Below are 22305 nucleotides of genomic sequence, written 5' to 3' on the forward strand. Positions count from 1 at the left end.
TTAGCTACTCACTGGCTAGTGATCTCGGACAATGGACTTAACCACTCCGAGGCTTGGTTTCCTTCTCTGAAAACAAGACTATCATAACCAATTACTTTGGTATCTTCACTTCTAGATGAACAAAAAAAAAAAAAAAAAAAGGAAACAGAACTGCAACTCCATTGTGTATGAAGTGAAGTGAAAGTGTTAGTCACTCAGTTGTCTCCAACGCTTTGTGACCCCATGGAGCCTGCCAGGCTCCTCTGTCCATGGAATTCTCCAGGCAAGAGTATTGGAGTGAGTACCCATTCCCTTCTCCAGGGGACCTTCCAGACCCAGGGATTGAACCTGGGTGTCCTGTATTGCAGGAGGATCTTTACTGTCTGAGCCAGCAGGAACACCTGTCTTTGTGTATATGTTAAATAAATGTGACGCCTATCCCCCTTTCATCACAAAAAGGAGAGTGTGACAGAGAAAGCAAAAGAGAAAACTCTGGTTCATTTCCCCCTATATCTCCTGCCCTTAGTTTTTGGACTATGCCTGGACCTTCTCTGGTTCTAGGGAGAAGAGGTCACAGACAAAATCAAAAACTAAAGAAAGGAATTTGGGTTTGTGATTCTGAAGGTGTTGGTTTCAGAATCATTTTGACTCTTGACTTTATAAAAATTTCCCCTGAAGTGCTTACTTTCACATCTGTGATCTCCCCATCCAGAGAGCAGGCCCGTAACCTCTAGACCAACAGATCCCGCTCATGTCTCCCTTAACCTCAGGGCAGCAGCCCAGGGAATCAAACACTGGTGTCCTCTGGCTGGTAGACATACAGCCTGTTCTGCAGCCTAACTTCTTTGGACATCAGATACCTACAAAGAGGGTATTAGAGCTGACATGGCAGCTCATTTGACTAATACTTAATAAAACATCCTGATTGTTTCTAGTTTTTTCCACCTAATTCACATCTTTTCTGTCCATCAAAATTAGGTGTTCACCCAAATGGATAAACATTGTCTCTGAAGATTTATCCTGAGCAGCACTTAGAAGAGGAGAATTTCCAAGGACAAATCCTTATTTAATAACCATCACTGCCACCCACCTGCTATCACTATTTGCACAGTTTTACCTTTACGATGACATGTTTATTTTCATTACAATCTCAGTGGACAAGGGTTTAGCAGAGAGGCATTCTCAATTCCTGTGCCTGCTCAGTGATGCGCTAGACCAGTGCTGTCTAGTAGAACTTTCCAGGACTCTGTCCTTTCTACCTGTGTTGCCCAGAATGGTAGCTACTAGCCATGTATGGCAACAGCACTTGACAGATGCCTGGTACAACTGAGGAACTGAATTTTAAATGGAATTTAATTTTAAGTAATTTAGAGTGAAATACAATTGCCATGTGGGGTTATTTGCTACTTTATTGGCCAGCACAGCACTAGCCAATTAGGACTTGGGCTGTCCAATGGAAATATAATATGAATCACGTTTATAGCTTAAACTTTCCTAGTAATCAAACAAACAAACAAAAAAATAAAAAAGAGAAAGAGATAAAATTAATTTCAATAGTACATTTTATTATTATTGACTATTTAAAATACTGTTATTTCCACATATTGAATGTTCAACACATTGAACATTAAAATGCTCCATAAACATTAAAATGTTGATGAAGTATTTATATTCTTTTTTTTCATTCTAAGCCTTCAAAATTCAGTGTACATTTTATAATTACAATAGATCTTAATTTGGATTACCCATATTTCAAGAGTTCAACAGAAACTTATGGCTAATGGCCACCATATTGGACAACCCAATGCAGATGTTAGCAATGATGGGGCTAATTTTTCTATCTGTAACGTGTGCATGTTTACCGAAACTATAATCAAAAACACTCTTGTGTTTAACTAAGGGTGCTGAAGAGTTTTCCACCCAAAGTGTTAAACATAAATACCAAACTTGCTATATTTATTTTTAACAAAGTATGCATAGTAATGCAAAATATTTGGTATTTCCTTTCCTTTCTAAAGATGTTTCTTCTTTTGCTTTGAGTTAAGTTAATTAACTAATTTCAGCGACATGTCAATATTTACTGCTAATTATACAGGAACAATTCTACCACTTGAAGAAATGGAATGCTGTTGTGTATCATAGAATTCGTAAGCTCAGTGCCTGGTAATTTCCATATCAATAATTTCCATTAGTGTAATGGGACACAATAGAAGTTGATCCAGGATTAAAAATGTGTAATGAAAAAAAGCAATCATAGAGAATCATTTAGCAGCAAAGTAGATAACCTATAAGCCAACGACTTGATCCATGAGTATTAGCTACATTAAATGCAGAAGATGATTCAGAAGTGTCCATTAGCAGAAATTCTAACAAATAAATTACATAAAACGAATCAATACAATTAGCTAACAATCTACAGTGGATCTGGAAGCAATTTCAAAGATTTGGACTTCTCACACTTGAATGCCTTTTCAAGTTGTAGGTTGCAAGCTAGACCTCCTCCCTCATCTTCCCTCTTTAATGCTTTTCCTAAATTAGCTTGTTGTGTCATCCTTACCATGTAGTAATGAGAAATGGATAAAGGCTGTTGTGGATTTGCTCTCTCTCCAGAACATACCTTGTTGAAACATACTCAGTATTTGCTAATGGTTTTGGAGGCAAAAGCTATGACGGTACAGTCTTTGTTTTTGAAGACAGGGGCAATGACAGGGGAACTTAAGAGGGAGATAACATGGTGAGTGGACTAGGGGGAACAGTTATAAAGACTGGCTGCTGCTACTGCTGCTAAGTCGCTTCAGTCGTGTCCGGCTCTGTGCAACCCCATAGACGGCAGCCCACCAGGCTCCCCTGTCCCTGGGATTCTCCAGGCAAGAGCACTGGAGTGGGTTGCCATTTCCTTCTCCAATGCATGAAAGTGAAAAGTGAAAGTGAAGTCACTCAATTGTGTTCAACTCTTCGCGACCCCATGGACTGCAGCCCACCAGACTCCTCCACCCACGGGATTTTCCAGGCAAGAGGACTGGAGTGGGTTTGCCATTGCCTTCTCCGTATAAAGACTGGATGGATACCTTTTAAACGTAGACAGGAAAATTGTTTTGTCATGACTGTCCAGAATGTCAGCCTGGCTCCTGACTGGAAAAAAGGAAGCAAAATACAATTCCTGCGGCCTTGTACTCTGCCAGATGGATCAGAATCACTCCTTCCGTTTTACACAGTTTATGGAGTCTGACTGGGTAGGCCCAGTAAGCATTCACACGTTACACAGTGAGCAGGCTGGAGAAGACGATATACTGATAGAGCTATTATGTACTATTTAACTGGTATGATGCGGTCATTTATTTCTCTGACCAAAGCAAAATTTTGCTTTGCTTAGGAAGGCAAGCAGGAGTGAGCTATGAGCCACACTCGCTTAGGAGACATTTGTCCTGTCTTCAAGGGGCTTGATTCCAAGATAAGGAGGGAACCCGTGTCTTTTCTCTCATGGCTCTTCACAGTGAGGCTGGAAAGGAAGAAGACGGCTGCGGTTCACTGAACACCTACCATGTATCAGTCACCATGCTAAACACAAGTAGTATTCCCTAATTTTGCTGGCATTTTTTCCCCTCAAAATCACTGCTAGTGGTGAGAAAAGAGCCTCATTTTGAACACAAAGAGAAGAAGATTCTTTGTACATCCTAGGATCAAAATCATAGAATATTAGGATTCCAAGAGGAAGTGTCAGCAGGTACCTCTGATAATTTTTTTGTGCATAGCAAGGAATTTAATCAAAAGGTGGTAAGTTGGGGCTGTTACTTGCCCCTTTTAATGCTAAGACAATAGTAGTGTTATTGGGTGCCAGGAATGACTCACTTAAAGTGAGATCAGTAAAATCTAGAAACACCATCCTTTCAAAACTCTGTCAAGAGGGACAGTTTGAATACTTGTTTGAGGTAATTTCTGGAAGTGGGAAAGAGCCCTTTAGTTATGCATGTAAAAGTAAGCAACACATCTGTTGTAAGAGAAGCTATGAAAAGAATTATTATTAAAAGTGATGTCAAGGGACTTCCCTGGTTATCTGGTGGCCATGACTCTGTGCTCCCAATGCAGGGGTCCCAGGTTTGATCCCTGGTAGTGGAACTGGATCCCACATGCCACAACTAAGAATTTTTACACTGCAACTAAGCCCTGGCACAGCCAAATAAATAAAAATTTAAATATATTTTAAATATAAAGTTAAATGATTATATTTTTAAAATCATGACTCATACAAATAAAAAATGGACACGTGTCAAAGATTTTGTTTGACTCACTCATTAAGGAACTGTTACAGTGGGCTCAAGGGAGAATTAAAAAAGCAGATGCGTACACATATAGGCTGATATAAATTTGTTTAATAGATGTAAAACTGGCTTGATGGAAGCTGGTGGAGACAATTTTCACAACTATTTGCAAGTTGGAAGAACTTTGAGCTGTCTGCCCCCTGGTATATGCGTGTGTGGCTGCTTTAGCTGTGTCCAACTCTCTGAGATCATATGGACTGTAGCCCATTGGGCTTCTCTTTTTATGGGGATTTTCCAAGCAAGAAAACTGGAGTGGGTTGCCATGCCCTCCTCCAGGGGATCTTCCCAACCCAGGGATTGAACCCACATCTCTTATGTCTCCTGCATTGGCAGGCGGGTTCTTTACCACTAGCGCCACCTGGGAAGCCCCCCTGGTGTTTACATCCTGAATAATCCCCTCCCCTGGAGCATGGGCAGGACTGAGAAAACTGTGACTATGATAAATTCCTTATGATTTGGTTACATTAGATGACAAAGTTGAAGTGAAGGGATTTTGCAGGTGTAATTAAATCTCTGAGACTCTGAATTAATAAAAAAGGAAATTAGCCTGTATGGGTCTAATCAAGTGAACCCTCAAAAGATATTGGGACCTTCCTGAAGGAAGAGATTTGAAGTGTGAAATACTCTGCTGGCCTTTGAGAAGCAAATTGCCAAGTAGTGGAGGCCACGTGACAGGAAACGGCAGGCAGCCTCTAGAATCTGAGAACTGACGGCCAGCAAGAAAGCAGGACTGCAAGATGAATCCTGCCAGCCACCAGCAATCCTGGAACCCAAGGCCCAGATGAGACCAGGCCAACACCTGGACGTCAGCCTGCTGAGAACTTGGGCAGAAGACCCAGCTGACAGGCTGGACTCCTGATCTACAGGAAATTCAAGATACTAAACTGATGTTACCGTAAGTTGTTAAATTTGTGGTAGTTTGCTAAGAAGCAAGAGAAACTTTTTACATACATCTACAGAAAAGAATTATTTGCGTTGGCGTTGATTAGTTACCACTTATAAAGTAGTAAAACAGCTCAACGTAATGAAGGTACAGAGACCCCACAGAATCAAATAACCTAGAAGATAACACCTTGATTTGTATTGAATGTATCTAGGAATCCATTTGGTCCCTACTGTGAGAGATGTTTCATTTGGTAAATTGCTTGTTTCACAAGCAATGTTGCTTGATTTTGTTTTTTATTTGAAGAAAACCTTTTTTCCCTCCTGAAGAGATTTAAACTACACTTTAATGTACTTTGGGCATTTGAGGGGGTGAGAGGTGACTAGCTACTGAGAATTAGAATGCAGATGCTATAAGGCTGCTGAAAGCACCAGCAGCTCTGAGCTCCCCCATGCATCAGTCATCGCTGAGAAAATGGAAATGGGTGAAACCCAACCTGGACTGGGAGGTTGGTGCTCTTTGTGAAGTAAAAGTCACGAAGTCAAGGCTGACTCCATCCAGTCAAGCATTTATTCCCTCAATAAACAAATCCAGTGCCTACCTGAGACTAGACAAAGGTACATCGGTGAACAAACACCACCAAGGTCCCAGTCCCACAGGGTTTGCATTTCAAAGGAGGGAAAAATAACCCAGATTTGGAGATCTATACTGAAAAGTTCCAGAATTTGAGAACCATACTGATATTTGACCACTGTGCTCTGCCATGAGGAAACCTCAGAGGTTAATGGTTGAGCTCATACCTCTTCAGGAAGAGTTTCCAAGAAAATTCAGCTGTTAATCATGCTGATAAGAGGCAGATCCAAGTACAGAGAATGAGATGATGCTGCTGGGTTCTTAGACAGGCATGAGGTTGGATACACAGGTACCCACTCTGACAAGCATCCACATTCCCAAGGAAATATGGACTTAGTAAGGAATTGTCTTCGTGCTGGGATCAGCCCTTGTCTGCCACATAGAAGTGACCCTGTGCCCTGGGTAAAGAAATATAGAAAATGCAATAATGTTCTACTAAGTTGCTACGTTTACTTCCATGGTTAGTAATAATGATAGCTAATACATTCAAGTACTTACTATGATCCAACAACAATTTACTCTGAGCTAGTCATTTTTCTAAGTACTTTACATATAATAACTTATTTAATGCTCACAAGGTGTGTGTGTGTGTGTGTGTGTGTGTGTGTGTGTGTGTGTGCTCAGTTGCTTAGTCGTTTCTGACTCTGTGAACCCATTAACTGTAGCCAGCCAGGCTCCTTTGTCCATGGAATTTTCCAGGCAAGAGTACTGGAGCAAGTTGCCAATTCCTACTCCAGGGGGTCTTCCCGACTCAGGGGAAGATCTGCATCTCTAGTGCCTCCTGCATTGGCAGGCAGATTCTTTACCACTGCGCCACCTGGGAAGCCCTCGATATATACAAGTCCTTACTATGAGCTAGTCATGTTTCTAAGTACTTTACATATGCTAATTCATTTAGTGTTTGCAATAACCCAGTACTATTATTATTCCCAAGTTATAGATGAGGAAATTGAGACAGAGAAAGACTAAGTGGTATGTCTCCAAAATCTCACAGCTAGTGAGTATGAGAGCTATGATTCACACCCAGATGGTCTGGCACCAGAATCCTAGTTCCTAACCCTCCCTTTTGCTCCATTTTCACAATAGGGGTCCCCTTGGACATAGACAGAAGTAATTCTGAAGTACACGCCACCTTGCGGTTTATTTCTATCACTCCAGTGCTTCAGTATTCTCGACAGCGGTAGCCCATCTTCAGCAGTACTAGAGGAAATGAAGGGATTTTTACATTTTCTTCTGGCCACAGTGTGGGGGCCTGCTGATTGTACACCAAGTAAAACTAAGAGTTATTTTACCATTCTGGCAAATCTGTCCCCTACTATAAAAATGCTTCTTTCCTCATTCCCTGAGCCACATTTCTACTTTCTTTTTGAAGAAGTTTCTCCTCTGAGTGTTCTGTCTTAGAAATTGACACCGCTCATCTCCCCACTAGGATTCAACCCCCCAGGCACAAGCTCTGTGATGGTGAATCCCCTGCAGCTGCCCACAAACAATAAGTAATACAAAGGATGACTGAGGGTTTCAAGTTTCCTGTTTACAACCTCCATCCAATGGGGATCTCTCTGGGAGAGATGTAAGGCTGGCAACAAATTAACAAGGGTTCAGTTATTTTACAAGAGCAAACAATGGTTCCTCTGACCACTTTTGATTCATTCCATCTCTGGTTTCCATGGAGCATCATAAAAGGATCTATGTGTGTGTCAAGAGAGTGGAGGAAGAGAAGAGGCCCAGAGCTAACAGGGGAAGAAGCACCCCGCCTGACCAGTCTCCCCGGAAAGAAAGTATCTCTGATCCTTAATGTCCAGTGGGCTGCTCTGTCTGGGTAATGACAATCGAATCTAGTAGCACAGCCCTCATTCCAGCAGTCTTTTTCTTCCCTGGAGATCTTTGCCCTGGGTTCTGGTTGCTTTTGGGCTTGGTCTTGTCTCCATCTTTCCCCTTCTATCATCAGCTTTTATTCCCACTAGTTAGTTGGATAAGCTGTATAGGAAATTAGATGTGCCTGCTGAACTGCCTCTTTGGGGAAACAGTTAAAGAATTCTCTGGAGCTGACTTGGGAAGTTAGGGGTACAGCGGCAGCCATCTGTGGATTTTTGGTCATTCAAAATCCATTCCCTCATCTTTTGACAGTTTCACCTCTAACAGAAAGTGGGATCTGGCTTCTTGCCACTCAAAAGCCATTAAAGAACCCAAGGTTGGTGGGAAAGAAAGTTTGCTTTATTTTGGATGCCAGCAACTGGTGGGGAGGGTGGACTTCTGTCCAAGGCTGATTGCCCACCCCCGACATTTAATGGGCAAGAGCTTTTATAGGCTAAAAGAGGGAGCTACATGCAGAAAGAATACAGTCAGCTCTGATAGTCATCTTGCAGTTTGGTCATTAGTGGTCTGATCAGCACCATCTTGATTGTTTTAAGTTAGTCTTGTCCCAGGGTTGGTTTGTTCCCATTTGCTTAAGGCCAGTTCTCAAAATTGTAGCAGCTTATGTCAAGGCTACAGGCTGGTCATTATGTAGTTATCTTCTTCCACCCGGTAGGGGTTTCAGTATCTATAAGACAGCTCACAGGATAAGGTTCAGAGTATTATCTATAGCCCTTGAGAAGGAATTAGAGACCCTTGATTTATGGTTACCATCTTCCCTCATAGCTCAGTTGGTAAAGAACCCGCCTGCAATGCAGGAGACCCCGTTTGATTCCTGGGTCAGGAAGATCCGCTGGAGAAGGGATAGGCTACCCACTCCAGTATTCTTGGGCTGCCCTTGTGGCTCAGCTGGTAAAGAATATACCTGCGGTGCAAGAGACCTGGGTTCAATCCCTGGTTGATTATGCTTAATGACCAAACTATTATTATTTGGTCTCCTTTGATGGTTTGCCTTTGTTTCTGCATATTCTCACTTCTCTGAAAGTTTTTCCACAGACAAAAGGCAGGCAGAGGACTTGGGGACAGGGGGCAAGGATCATAAGTTAACCCGCTCCATTCCACACCAGCCCTTACCCTTCTCAGTCAAGTAATTCTATAAGGATTAGAGCCCAGGCTCAGGAATAGAGCATGTGATTTAGGCCTAAGCAAATCAGAGCATTGAATTTCCTTGGCTGCCAATGATTGGCTCACTGATAATCATGTGACTTAAGGAGAGCCAATTAGGAAGGCAATGAGGAGCTCCCTGAGAATTCTGGGAAGGAGACTCCCACTCTACCTTGCTGCACTTGAATGAGAGCTGTGACGTTGGAGACCCTGTAAACATCTCACTATGGATAGGGAGTTCCTGTCTGCAAATATTGTCAAGGCAGGGAAAGAAAGAGATTCTGGATCTTGAAGACAGTGCTTGAGCCCAGGAATTAGTCTGTCTCTGAAGCAAGCCTTGTTTCCAGGTGCTCAGTTATGTGATTCAGGAGATTTTCCTTGGGCTCCTACTGTCTTGGGTTGGATTTTGTTGCTTGCAACTGAAAGCGTTGTTTATCTCCCACTAAGACAAGTTGAGAGGAAGCTCCAAGAATAAGAGCAGCTGGAGGGGAAGCAGATCACAGTCCTTCAAGCAGGAAAGCAATTCTCACCTGAGAGTATTTGTCCCTTTACATTTATCATGAGAAGGCAGAAGCTACAAAGTGTGTTTTTAGAGCCATTAACCTTTCCTTCCCTTCCATCTAATGCTGACATTTTTATGTGGGGGGGTGGGTAGGAATCTTTGTAGTTTATTATTCAAGTGATTGCTGGGCCTGCCTTAAAGTGAACATAGACATGGGTCATACATCTCATTTCTTTGGTCACTATGCTTTTTAAATGCTTATGTTACCATCTGGATTGCATCACGTTTTTTTAGCTGAGGGATGGTATACAAAGACATTTGGTCAGGAGACCCCAAATCACTTGAATCCTGCCTTGGCCTACCAACTATATCTCCCTGCAGTGCCCCTACGCAGGCAACAAGAAACAGTTTATTTTGAGAGAGAACTTTGGTTCAAAACCTAATGCAAATTCAAGTAAGGATGGACTTCATGGTCTTTCTCCTTATCATTCGATTTCAATTCTCAGATGTAACCCATGTGGATTTCTAGTTTCGTTTTTCTGACACGGCTGATGTATGTTAGATCAGGTTTTTTTATTGTGGTTTGGTTTAGTTTTGATTTTTGGCTTTTGACGTATGTCAGGGAAGGAAAAGAAAGCATTGTGTCACTTCTGCTCAGAATATTTGCTCAGTGGCTGCTCAAGTCCTGTGTTAACAAAATTCAACTGAATAAGTTTTAAAAGATCTTATTGGCTTTAGTCAGTCATGCTGGAATCAGGCAGCATCCAGTCTAGCAGCTGGAAAGGCATTCCAAAGCGTGGTACAAGGCAAGAGACTTTTATAGACCAAAGTGAGTAGGAACAAGGAAGTTGTACTGGGCACTTACTGATTGGTGAAAGGGTTGCTTTCTTTACATGGAGCAAAAGGAAGTCTTGGAGAAGGTAACTTATGTCAGGTAACTTGGGTTGAGAAGGAAAGTTCTGAGTGGTTGCCCTAGACCTCCCTTTTTTAGAAGAGCTAAGCCTTGAAACTTGGTTAAGTTTTCATTTTTGATGCAGTGCTTAGCATGAGTCACTCAGTCTCGGGCCTCATCTATCTACTTTAACACCTGTCAGGCTGAATCAAGAACTCTGAATCTGCTTCCAGGCGGGTGGATAAATCTGTGTCCAAGGAGAGAGAAAGTGAAGGGGTGGGAAGAGGGGAATGTAATATTGCCTTGCCATTCTGGCTGCAAGGAAGAGCGAGAAAAGGAGTCTGTACCTATGTTACATGAGCTGTAACCTTATTTCCACTGAAATGTCTCCAGGAGAAATGTGAGTTAATAAATGTCTTAGAACCAGTCAGACTGATACTTTTCTTCTCAAAGGAGAACAAGGCAGAAGGTACAAAGAGAATTTCTGAAAGCTTCCTCTTAATAATTACCATTATCGTATTAATTAGGATGATACTGTTGTAACAGCAAATCATGTCCAGAATTTTAGCAGTGGGTAATATAGTAAAAGTTTATTTCTTGTTCATATAACAATCTAAAGTGGAGACTTCTCACTGACAGACAGCTTTCCTAAACTTAAAGATTTAAGAACCCATGTTCTTTCCATCTTAAGACTCCACTTTAAGGCAGTAGTTTTCAGCTTTTAACTGCACTTTGTAATTACCCAATGAGCTTCAAAATGCTAATACATGGGCCCCACCCCAGGAGACTCTGATTTCACTGGTTTTAATATCAGCAGGTATCAAAATGTTTAAAATGACCCCCAGAGAAGTATACAATGCAACCAGTATTTCACTAGGGCATTACTATAGGGTAGTGGTTTCCAGTGCACAGTCGCCAGGCTGGCAGCATCAGCAACATTTGGGACTCGTAAAATTTTCATACTCTCAGATCCCGACCAGATTTGCTGAATAAGAACTCTAAGGATGGGGTGCAATCTATGTTTTAAGAGCCTTCCAGTTGGTTCTGATGTATAGTCAAGTTTGAGAATCACTGCCTTTGAATGCCAAAGTTCTCCAATCCAGGTGGAAGGAAAGAGAGGGAGCTTGAAGGAACACACCTGTTTCTCCACTACTTCCCAGTCTCTTGGCAATATCTCCAGCCATGGGCCCAGCTCAGAGCCAGAGAGGACTGGGAAATGGAACCATAATTGAGCAGCCTGTGTCTGCCACAGTCATACACTTGGGTTTTCTATACTGTTCCTGAATTTGACAGTGATTCCGGATTGAAGGAAAATAAAAGGCAACTTTAAATTCTAGGTGTAACACAAACGGTCAGGATTCACAGGTCCTAGGAGTATGAGATTGAAAAAAAACTTGTAGGAAGGCACAGGCAAACAATATATGTTCATGTAGAGTAGAATGGATTCATTGAGATAGAAAAATTAGCACATAAAGCCTGCACAAATTTATAAGCAAATTTCTATCATGCCTGTGCATGCATGAGTGTTCAGTCATGTCCAACACTTTGTGACCCCATGGACATTATAGCCCATCAGGCTCCTCTGTCCATGGAATTTTTCAGGCAAGAATACTGGAGTGGGTTGCCATTTCCTACTCCATGGGTCTCCCAGATCAAGGACTGAACCTGTGTCTCTGGCATCTCCTGCATTGGCAGGCAGATTCTATCTCAATGTGCTACCTGGGAAGCCTATCATGCCTTGTAATAGCAATTTCTTCACCAAAGTGATAAAATCTCTTGAGTTCTTTTTCTGACTGGATCGCTCACCTTTTTCCCACTTCTTTTCCCCCAGAAACTCAACAGTGGCTCTGAGGCAGAGATAAAAGATTGTGGATCTGCTGGGAGAAGGTTATTTCGGATGCCAGTCCTGAGAGAATATCCCAACCCAGGACCCCACTATGCTATAATGGAGGAAATAGCGACCTGAATGTCAGGCAGTTTGGGGTCCGTGTCCTGGCTTTGCCAATGCTTTCCTGTGTAGCTTTGGGTGAGACACTTAACTTCCCTGAGCTTTAGTTTCCTCTTCTCTGAAAGACATAAAAAGCCCTGGCTCATCGAATTGTTGGAACTACCATATGGAAAATAACATAGGCAGGCAGAGGAGCCAGGCGGGCTCCAGTCCAAGGGGTCACAAAGAGTCGGACGCGACTGAGCGACCAAGCACAGCAAAGCTGCTTTAAAAACCTCAGCTGTTTTCACCTCCATTTGGGTTGCCTTGACAGAAAAGATTCAGGCCATTCTTGCCCTCAACAAGCCACATGCAGGAGAAACAGATAAGAGGCTTTGAAATGGTCTGAGGGTGGCTAAGTACAGCCCATTCTTGTTAAAGTCTATTTATAGCAAGAAGCCACTGAGGCCGGTCCTGCCTTTCCAGTCTGCGTCACTGGCAACGTGGTGGGCCCGGGGCTCTGACTCTTACGTGTTCCTTGTGGTTTCTATCTGCTCTGGCTTTGCTGGTTTCTTTCTTTCAGCCTAGATGCCAAAAGGACGATGCAGTCCAGGAGCTAAAGAACAGACTGGCCATCTGGGGACTTCGTGTTTGTCTGTGACACTTCAAAAAGTGACTGTTAGCCAGTGGTACAGAGACAAGAGAACACATCGTCCATTTGAAGGCGGAGGCAATCCTGGCCATCTGAATGCTTGAAATACATATCAGCCTCTTGAAAGCTAAAGGCTGATTTGGGCTCCATCTCAAGGGAGGGCTTAGGGAGGGGATGACACCAGGCAATTACTGGCACTTACAATTTTGTGCATCTCAAATAAAATGGATAGATTCTAGACACTTTCAATTCCGGATCTCAGAATCAGTTCAGAGCGTATAACAATACGATGGCAGATGTAATAAACTCAGACAGGTGTAGTGTTTTCCAATTTTCATACACTGTAAGAAAGCTGATTTTTTCCATCTCCCGGAAGCACATATGTTACTACACTTAGGTGTCTTTGGTGGCATGGAATACAAACCCACTCAGGGTACCAGTTGCATGCATGAGAGTCCGGTGGCCTCCTTGTGCCTTTCTAAGTACTGTGGCCCCACATCAAACTGGTGTTTTCTCCCTAGTCTTGCCCGAGGCTAAGGTTTGGCAGTCAATTCTTGCTGCCGGGTTTAAAACATGGTAGGGATGGTGTGAGCTCTACAGAATTCACATGAAATGTAATTCACACTCCCTTACATTTGCAAGGACAATTTCCTTCTAGGAGTCTCTGGATATCGAACTAAGATTGTCACATGCCATTAACACATTTCAATGCTGCAACTTCACTGATTGGAAACCCTGATTCAATATTGCAAACTTGTTTTTGGCAACTGCATAAGCATCTTCCCCAAATACATTAGAGTTTCCATTGACAGATGGTCTGAGATGGGCCCAGGGAGGCTGTTGACAGATATCTTGAGATGGATCTTATTACATTGACATAGCTGGAGAATGTCCCATGGGAAATGTCTTCGCAGGCCCGGAGGCTGACAGAACAAGACGGAAGCCCTTCAAGAGAATTGCCAATAAAGAGACTGAAAATGGGCACCGCCTTCCGGAGGTAATTTGGCAGTATGTATTGAGACTTAAAGCATTCATACCCTTTGACCTATATTCATCGTCTCAAGTTTTAGCTGAAAGTGCTGCTGAGACGTATGTGTGACGATTTATGCATAGAGACTTTCACTGCAGCATTAACCATACAAAAAATCTGCTTATCCGAAAACAGTTTAACTCCTCCCTCTTTCTATAACAGAAGTACCTCTGTGGGCTTAAAATCTGGGATATAAAACTAACTCCCAAAGTTCACCAATTTAGCAGACTTTTTTTAAACCTACAGACTATTTGTTAAGAAAATTTAATTTCAGTGTGAATCAATTCACTGGAGAGAGGGAATGAGGGATTTAAAAAAAGCAGTGGGTGAAAATCTCTTAAGCATAAGGAAACAGCAACAGTAGTAAAAATATTTCTTCGATGGATGCAAATATGAAATTGAGGATGACAGGACCACACGAGAGACTGTGGCTGAGCCTCTGACTTGATGTCCATAATGACAATGACCTCAAAGGAAATTTAGGAAGGTATGAAAATTCAGCATTTAAAAATCAATTCTGATTGAATTGGTGCGGAAAACAAATCTACTGCCCTGCAGAAATAATGCCAAACCTTCAGTTGTTTTAATGAAGCCTGCCTCACACAATTCAAATCAGAATATTACTTTCATCAGAGAATCATTTTTGTTCTTCCATGAAATAGCACAGGAAATATATTATGCAGTTACTTGCCAAGGTCAAGAAAACTCATGATCTTGACAAGAAGGGGGAAAGAAAAGAATAATTGTGCCTCCATCTAAACTGGTAGTTCTCAGCTGGGGGGCATTTTGCCCCTTTAGGGATCATTTAACAAGGTCTGGAGAGATTTTGGGTGGTCACAATTGGGGTTGGGGGTAGGGGTGGGTGTGCTGTGGGGAAATGCTACTCTGGCCTCTAGTAGGTAGAGGCCAGAAATGCTGCTGAACAATCTATAGAGCCCAAGACAGCCTCCTACAGCAAAACATTGCCTGGTCCAAGGTGTCAGTAGTGCCAAGGTTGAGAAACCTTGGTCTAGACAGTGACAAATGATCTGGGAAGAAATGACCAAGTGAGAGCACATGCTGTTCTGTTCTCTACTGGAGGTGGTGAGAGTGCGGGCAAGGCTGGGGATGGACTTCCTTCTCCTCCAGCTCCACCTGTGCTAGGCCTAAGGCCAAGCTGGGGAAGCATGGCTCCCAAATCCTGATGTCTAAGGCCTCATATGAGTCTTTCATCAGGACTAAATGAAAAAAACTTAAATCTTTGCTGGAATTTGTATAGGCAAATCCCCCAGTTTTGCAGACTTTTTTTTCTTCTACAAGGAAAAAGGAACAAAATACATGAAAGAAGAAGTTTATTCAAGGAATTTCAAAGCCATTTCCTAGGGTCAAGGACAAATTCTACCCAATCTCCTGTTTTGTTTTCTGGACAATGGGAATTGGGGTCCAGAATATTTAGCCTGAGGTTCAGCCTGACCCTCAACTATCAGAAAAGCATTAAATCACTTTCAGAGTAAGCTGTGTTTCTTAGGGCAGGAAATTCAACTCATACCTTTCAGTAAGGTTTCCACATCAAGCACTGATGTGAAAAGGACTTTCTGGGTAACTTCAAGATAACCTGGAATCTCCCATTTCCTGGGCATTTTGACTAATTGGGGTTTTCCTGTGGTTTACATTCTTCAAGACGTTCACTGGCAAGATTTACAGGAAGGTCTACTGACAGTATTACAAACTCCAATCCAAACTTTCCCTTTGTACATTTCATGTCTGTAATGTTGGAATGCCTCAAAATAAACGTGTGACACTTGCTCATAATGAAGAAAAACAAGTCAACTGCTTTGTTTTTTATATCTAAATAATACAAAGAAAGCATTCATTGGATTGAGAAGCATTTACTGGTTTACAGAACAGCAGCAGTGGGTGGGGGGAGGCAGCTTTTTGTGTCTGTGACAATTTTAACTTTGGAGAGTTTTAATCTAAACATTTGCATGATTGTCTTGCTAGGAACAAACCGCGTTGAAAGCGTTCGGTTTTGGCTGATTCTACCTAATCTCATTCTGACAGGTTCCCATACGAGCTGGGAACAGCCGGGACTAACTCTTCTCCAACACTATTGCTAATTGGCAGCAGCAAGACAGCCTGTGAGCTCAAGTATGTGAAAGATGGGGGAAAACAAAAACAAAGCCAAACTCTTAAGACTCCAATCAGCTTTAATTAGTCAAGAAAAAGTAACAGCCTAAGAATGTACACCTACTGAGATAGTCAGAAGCAGATGGCTATGAAGTGTTTCTAGGTCCAGCTAAGGATCTTATACCCATCACTGATCTACCTGGCTTTTGGGTTTTCCACCTTTATAAACAAGGTGCTAAAAATTGCCGTTTTTTATTTCTACCAGATGTGGCAATGATTCATTTAGAAAATGCAGAAATATCTTAATAGACATGGTGCTAGGCGGTCATCCTCCGTCTCTGTCTCCTTCCCCGAATATACAAAATATTTGATATTCATGTGGCAAATACTCATAACAGCCAGAATCAAAAGTTCATTAATCAGAATCCACCTAACAGGGCAGCCCATCAAGGCACTTTTCTTTTTCTGTATGAAAATATCATAGTGGTATAGTAAAAACATCATTAGCAGTGATTCTCCTCAGACCAGGGTTTAAAATCTTCCTCCCCTTAACAAAATCAATGAGTTTCTTGGAAACTCCACTTCCTCATTTACTAAATGGTTTTATAGTGATTGCTGCATAGTATGTGGTGAGGATTAAACAATACATGCAAAGCGAACTGTTGGAACTCAATATGTGTTAGTTCCATTCCCTGCCTCTCCAGCAAACACCACCCACAGCACTGACCGCTGAGCACCATCCGTACTGTGAAGTGTTTTGTTTAAATACACTTTTAGGGAAAAGAGTTAAAGGTTTAGAAACTGAACCAATAGTTGGGGTTTACATCAAACAAAGGCATCTTTTGTAGCAACTTCTGGGGTTGAACTTATGACACGTATGGTTTTCTGTTTTCTGCACACAGAGCTCTGACTAATAAGAACTGAAAGTTTTTAATGATGACCCTAATGCTGCAGTCCTCAGTCACTCCAGAAAAGGGAGCTGTGTTCTCTTGTATGAGTTAGGACCTGGTTGCAAGTAGTGTGAGCTACCTCTAGCTAGCTTGGATCTGGATGTGTGTGTGTGTGTGTGTGTGTGTGTGTGTGCATGCGCATGGTCATGCACACACATGTGTGTCTGTAAGTAGTGAGGGGACATCAAGGGGACCTCTGAAACCAAAACATTCATCTATGTCTTTGTGTATATTTCATTTTCACCTTCCCCCAAATCTGCTTTTCTTCACATCCCAAATCACAGGAAAGCAGCTGCCTGACAATTCTGGAGATTTTGTGTTACAGGCCCCTCCACAAGAAGAAGCCGATGCTATCAAACAGTGCCCCAGTCCAGATTCCCAGAGAAGAGAAGCTGATTGGTCCAGCTGGGGTCCACCGTATACACCTCAGCTCCAATCAGCTATGACCAAGGAAGCAGCAGCCCACTGTACAGACATGGGCTCATTCCTGCCATCCTGAGGATGGAGATAAAGGAGAGGTCTCAAAGTGCGGGAGAAGAGGAGTGTCTCTGAGTAGAGGCACCCAAGGTGTCATTCCACTTTACCCAGTAGGGCAGAAAGAGGACTAATGCATTTCAGAATAATTTTCAGTAACCAAGGTCACAATCTAAAAGATTTTCTGCACATACCACAGTCAAGCCAAAAATTCAATTTAGCTAAGCGCATTTTGCTCTGCATCCCAAATGTAGCAGACACAGATGGTTGCCCATCTAACAGCCTGTTCCTCCTTCTTAACTAGCAGGATCCCACATATATTTAGATGTCCATTCCTCCCTCACGTCAGTCATAGAAAGCTTACCTTATCCCTGTGTTTAGAAGGAAATTAATCTAATGATTGCATTGTGACCCCTTTTGGCTTAGGCATGGGCATATGACACAATTGTGACCAATGAAACATGATGATGGATCTTCTGAGAGGCCTTCTGCAAAGATATTTTTCTCACTGATAAAAAAAGAAACTCATAGGAACACTTTCTAACCTTCTACCACTCTGTGTCTGGATGTGATGCCCAGAACTGTGGCAGCCATCCTATGACTAGGAGGGGAACTAGCATGAGGATAAGAGAGTTGAAATATGGTAAAAACTCAGGTCTTTGATTACCCAATTGAGCAACTGGGTTAACTACCTGGGACTGCTTTACCTCTGGGATTCCTGTTTTATTTATTTTAAATATGAAAGTATAATTAACATATAACATTATATTAGTTTCAGGTGTGAAGCATAATGATTTCATATTTGTATATATTGTGAAATGACAGGTCTATTTAACATCTGTCACATACATAGTTAAAAATTTTTTCCTTGTGATGAGTGCTTTTAAGATCTAGTTCAGTATAGTTAACTATAGTCACCATATTGTACATTACACCTTAGATTCTTATTACTTGATAACAGAAGTATTGTTTAAATCTGTTAACTTGATTTTTAATTTTTTGTTGCTTGCTACCCCAAACATCCTAATTGATATACCTCCTAATTAATAGAAATCACAAATGAGACATGCTTTAATAAAACTCAACTTCCTAGCTAGAGCATAATTCCAAAAAATGCTTCAGCGAAGGTATCCCTTGGGTAATATTGATATAGATAGCCAAGAGATCATTTCTAAGGCTCCCAGAACCATATCAAGACAGAGTATTTTGCAAGCAGACCACCATTATTTTTTCATATTTATAAAAGTCAACTCAAAGAACTTGTTTAGAGTAGCTTTTTTTATGCTTCAAAGTCCTTGCTCTTCTAGATGTGGAGTCGGACAAGTTTAAAGTGGTTTCATTGTGTGCTCTGCTTACTTGCGTTTGATAGGCTGTGTTCTCATGACAGGTCTGTCCCTCCAGTGGCTGTCCAGGATGCTTTGATGTGGGGTGCATTCGGACAGCCTAATACTTGGGGAAAAATGTGCTGAAATTGAACAAGATTGCTTTCTGCCCAGCTGTTCTCTAAAGGCTCAGACATTTTTAGCACTGAGCTAAGAAGCTTGTATTTGTTTTGACAGTCTTGGCAGGGAGAACAATGGTTGATTATCCCAGCACTTTACTAACAAATAAGACTGCCTCCAGCAGAGATAAAATATGGGTCTTGACTTGATTGCATTTCATGTCCAAGGGAATTATCTTCTTTTCATTCTGGTGCCCTTTCCTTATGCAATGTATCTTTTTCTTTCTTTATCCTAGCCCCACGTGGTAACCCGTGGCTTTCACTCTGAGAAGGCAGAGTCCCGAAATCATCAGGAGCAGGGCAGTTTGATTATCATTTAAAACATGTATTTTCACTTCTCCAATTTGATTTCTTAGAAACTATTTTTTGTTTGTTTGTTTTCAGTTCTCCCGATTTGTATGGCTTGTTCCTTTTCTAATTTTCTGTCTGCTTGCTTTTGGCATTTGCTTATGTGGCTGTAAGTGTTTCAGCATACACATAGAAATCTAAGATTTTACATCATACCTACATTTAAAAGGTCTATTCCAGGTGTTTGCTTCACCCATACAGTGAAGTGCTTTATCCAGGTCAATTATGTTTTCTTCAAAACAAAGAGACTTTTAAATAGTTTTATGAAAACATTTTTATTTTTCCTGTATCATTTTCCTTCCAAAAGGTTTTAAGAATTAAATATTTTGTAAGTGTAATATATGCAGATCAGGGTACAGCTCAATGTATTTTCACAAAGTGAACACACAGTTGTAACTATTGTCCCCTCAAGACCCTCCTAGTCATCATCTCTCTGCTCTATCACCACCTGCCAAGGTAACAACTGTTCATCACAGAGGAATTTTGCCTATTGGCTCAATATTATATTTGTATGAGTCAATCATGTTATCATGTATAGTGGTAATTTCTTCATTTTTACTACTGCATACTATTCCATTGTGTGAATATGCCACAATTTATGTTGATGGACATTTTGTTTGCAGCTGTTTGTGGCTATTAAAATAGTAATGCTATCATAATTTTGTGTATGTCTTTGAGTGAGTATATGCACATATAGTTTTAGTTCTGTATTATGAGGGGCAGAATTGCTGGGGGACAAAACACAAACACCCTTACCTTTATTGGATTATCTCAATTTACATTCCCACCAAGACAATGTGAAAATTCAGTACTAATTCAAATTGTTGCCTCCACTTGGTATTATTGGCCTTTTAAGTACAGTGATTCTGTTAAGTGTGTAATGGCATCTCATTGTGGTTTTTATTTTGCATATTCATGATGACTAATGAAATTGCATGGGTTTTACAATTATTGGCCAGTTAGATACTCTCTTCTGTGAACTACCTGGTACAATTTTTGTTCTTTTTCTAATATATATATGTATATACCATATATATTTCTTTTTAATTTGTTATATTTATCTATTTTGGAAATGAATTCTTTGTTGAATATGTATATTATAAATAAATTCTCCCAATCTTTGGATTACCTTTTCACAGTTTCATGGGATCTTTTGATAAATAGAAATTATGGATGATTTTAAACTTTTTCATTTGAAATAACTTCAGATTTTCAGAAACTTTAGACTTGCAAAAGTAAGAGCTCCCGTGTACCCCTCATCCAGCTTTCCCTAAGAATAACCTATTACACAGTCATAATGCAGTTATCAAAGCAGAAAATTAATGTTGTCACCACACTATTAACTAAACCACAGACCTTAATCTCGTTTTTCCCTTTTTACAGTTCAGGATCCAATCTAGGATTTACACATTGCCTTAAATTGTCATGTCTCCTTGGTCTCTTCTAATCCGTGCCAATTCCTGTCTTCCTTAGTTTTTTATGAGCTTGACACTTTTAAAGAGTTACTTTGTACAATGTCCCTCAATTTGGGTTTGTCTGAGGTTTTCTTATAATTACCAACACTATTTTAAGCATTTGTAACTATAAACATGGTATCTTTAAGAAGTTTTGGTTTGTTGGGGACTTTTGTCACCCTTTTTAGCATTTAGTTCTGAACTTTGATAAATATTTACAGTCATGTAACCTCTACCATGGGCTGCAGTCCATGGGGTCGCTAAGAGTCGGACACGACTGAGCGACTTCACTTTCACTTTTCACTTTCATGCATTGGAGAAGGACATGGCACCCCACTCCAGTGTTCTTGCCTGGAGAATCCCAGGGACGGGGGAGCCTGGTGGGCTGCCGTCTATGCGGTCGCACAGAGTCGGACACGACTGAAGCGACTCAGCAGCAGCAGCAGCAACAACCACAATTATCATGTAAAACAGTCTCATAGGCCCCCTAATATTCATTGATGTACCTTTGTAGTCAGCTTTTTCCCCTCAACCCCAACCCCTGGTACCTACCTATCTGTTTTTAATCCCTGAGGTTTGCAGTTTTGATTTTTCAGAATGCCATATAAATAGCTTCATACAACATGAAGCCTTTTGAGTCTGGCTTCTTTCACTTAGCATCAGGCATTTTAGACAGATTCATTTTGATATATTAGCAGTGTGCTTCTTTTCATTGCTGAGTATATTCTGTTGTGTGGATGTACCACAATTTGTTTGTCCACTCACCACTTGGTGGATATTTGAGTTGTTCTGCCTATTACAAATAAAGCCATTATAAAAGCCTCTGTACAGGTCTTTGTGTGGGCACAAGTTTTCATTTCTCTTGGATGAATACCTGGGCGTGGGACTACTGGGTCATGTGGTAAGTGTATGTATAACTGTATGAATAAGTAATTGCCAACAGTATTTCAAAGTGGTGGTGCCAGTTTGCAACTACCACCAGTAATACACAAGAATTCTGATTTCACTACATCCCCAGCAGCATGTGATATTGTCAGGTTTGGGGGTTTTTTTTTTTTTTTTTTTTTGGCATGTTTGGTTGAGATTATGTATTTACAAGCATACCACAGATATGACATTGTGCTGCTTAGTGCAACACATTAGAAGGCACATATATTGTTACATCTTGTTATGTGCAGGTTGCCTTTGAACCATTGGTTATGGTGGTGTGTGTCAGGATTCTCCAAAGTAAAGTTACTATTTTTCTCTTTGCAAGTAATGGGTATCCCCTGGGCACACTTTGAGACTATGCAAATACTCTGTTCTTCACTATATTTTCACTCACTAATTTTAGCATCCCTTGATGATTCTTAAAGCAATGATTATTACTATGTTGCTTCAGTTCAGTTCAGTTCAGTCGCTCAGTCATGTCTGACTCTTTGTGACCCCATGGACCACAGAATGCTAGGCCTCCCTGTAAACACCAACTTCCAGAGTTTACTCAAACTCATGTCCATTGAGTCGGTGATGCCATCCAACCATCTCATTTTCTGTCATCCCCTTCTCCACCTGCCTTCAATCTTTCCCAGCATCAGGGTCTTTTCCAATGAGTCAGTTCTTCACATCAGATGCCCGAAGTATTGGTGTTTCAGCTTCAA

Source organism: Odocoileus virginianus, chromosome 10 (assembly GCF_023699985.2).
Source record: "Odocoileus virginianus isolate 20LAN1187 ecotype Illinois chromosome 10, Ovbor_1.2, whole genome shotgun sequence".
NCBI lineage: Eukaryota > Metazoa > Chordata > Mammalia > Artiodactyla > Cervidae > Odocoileus > Odocoileus virginianus.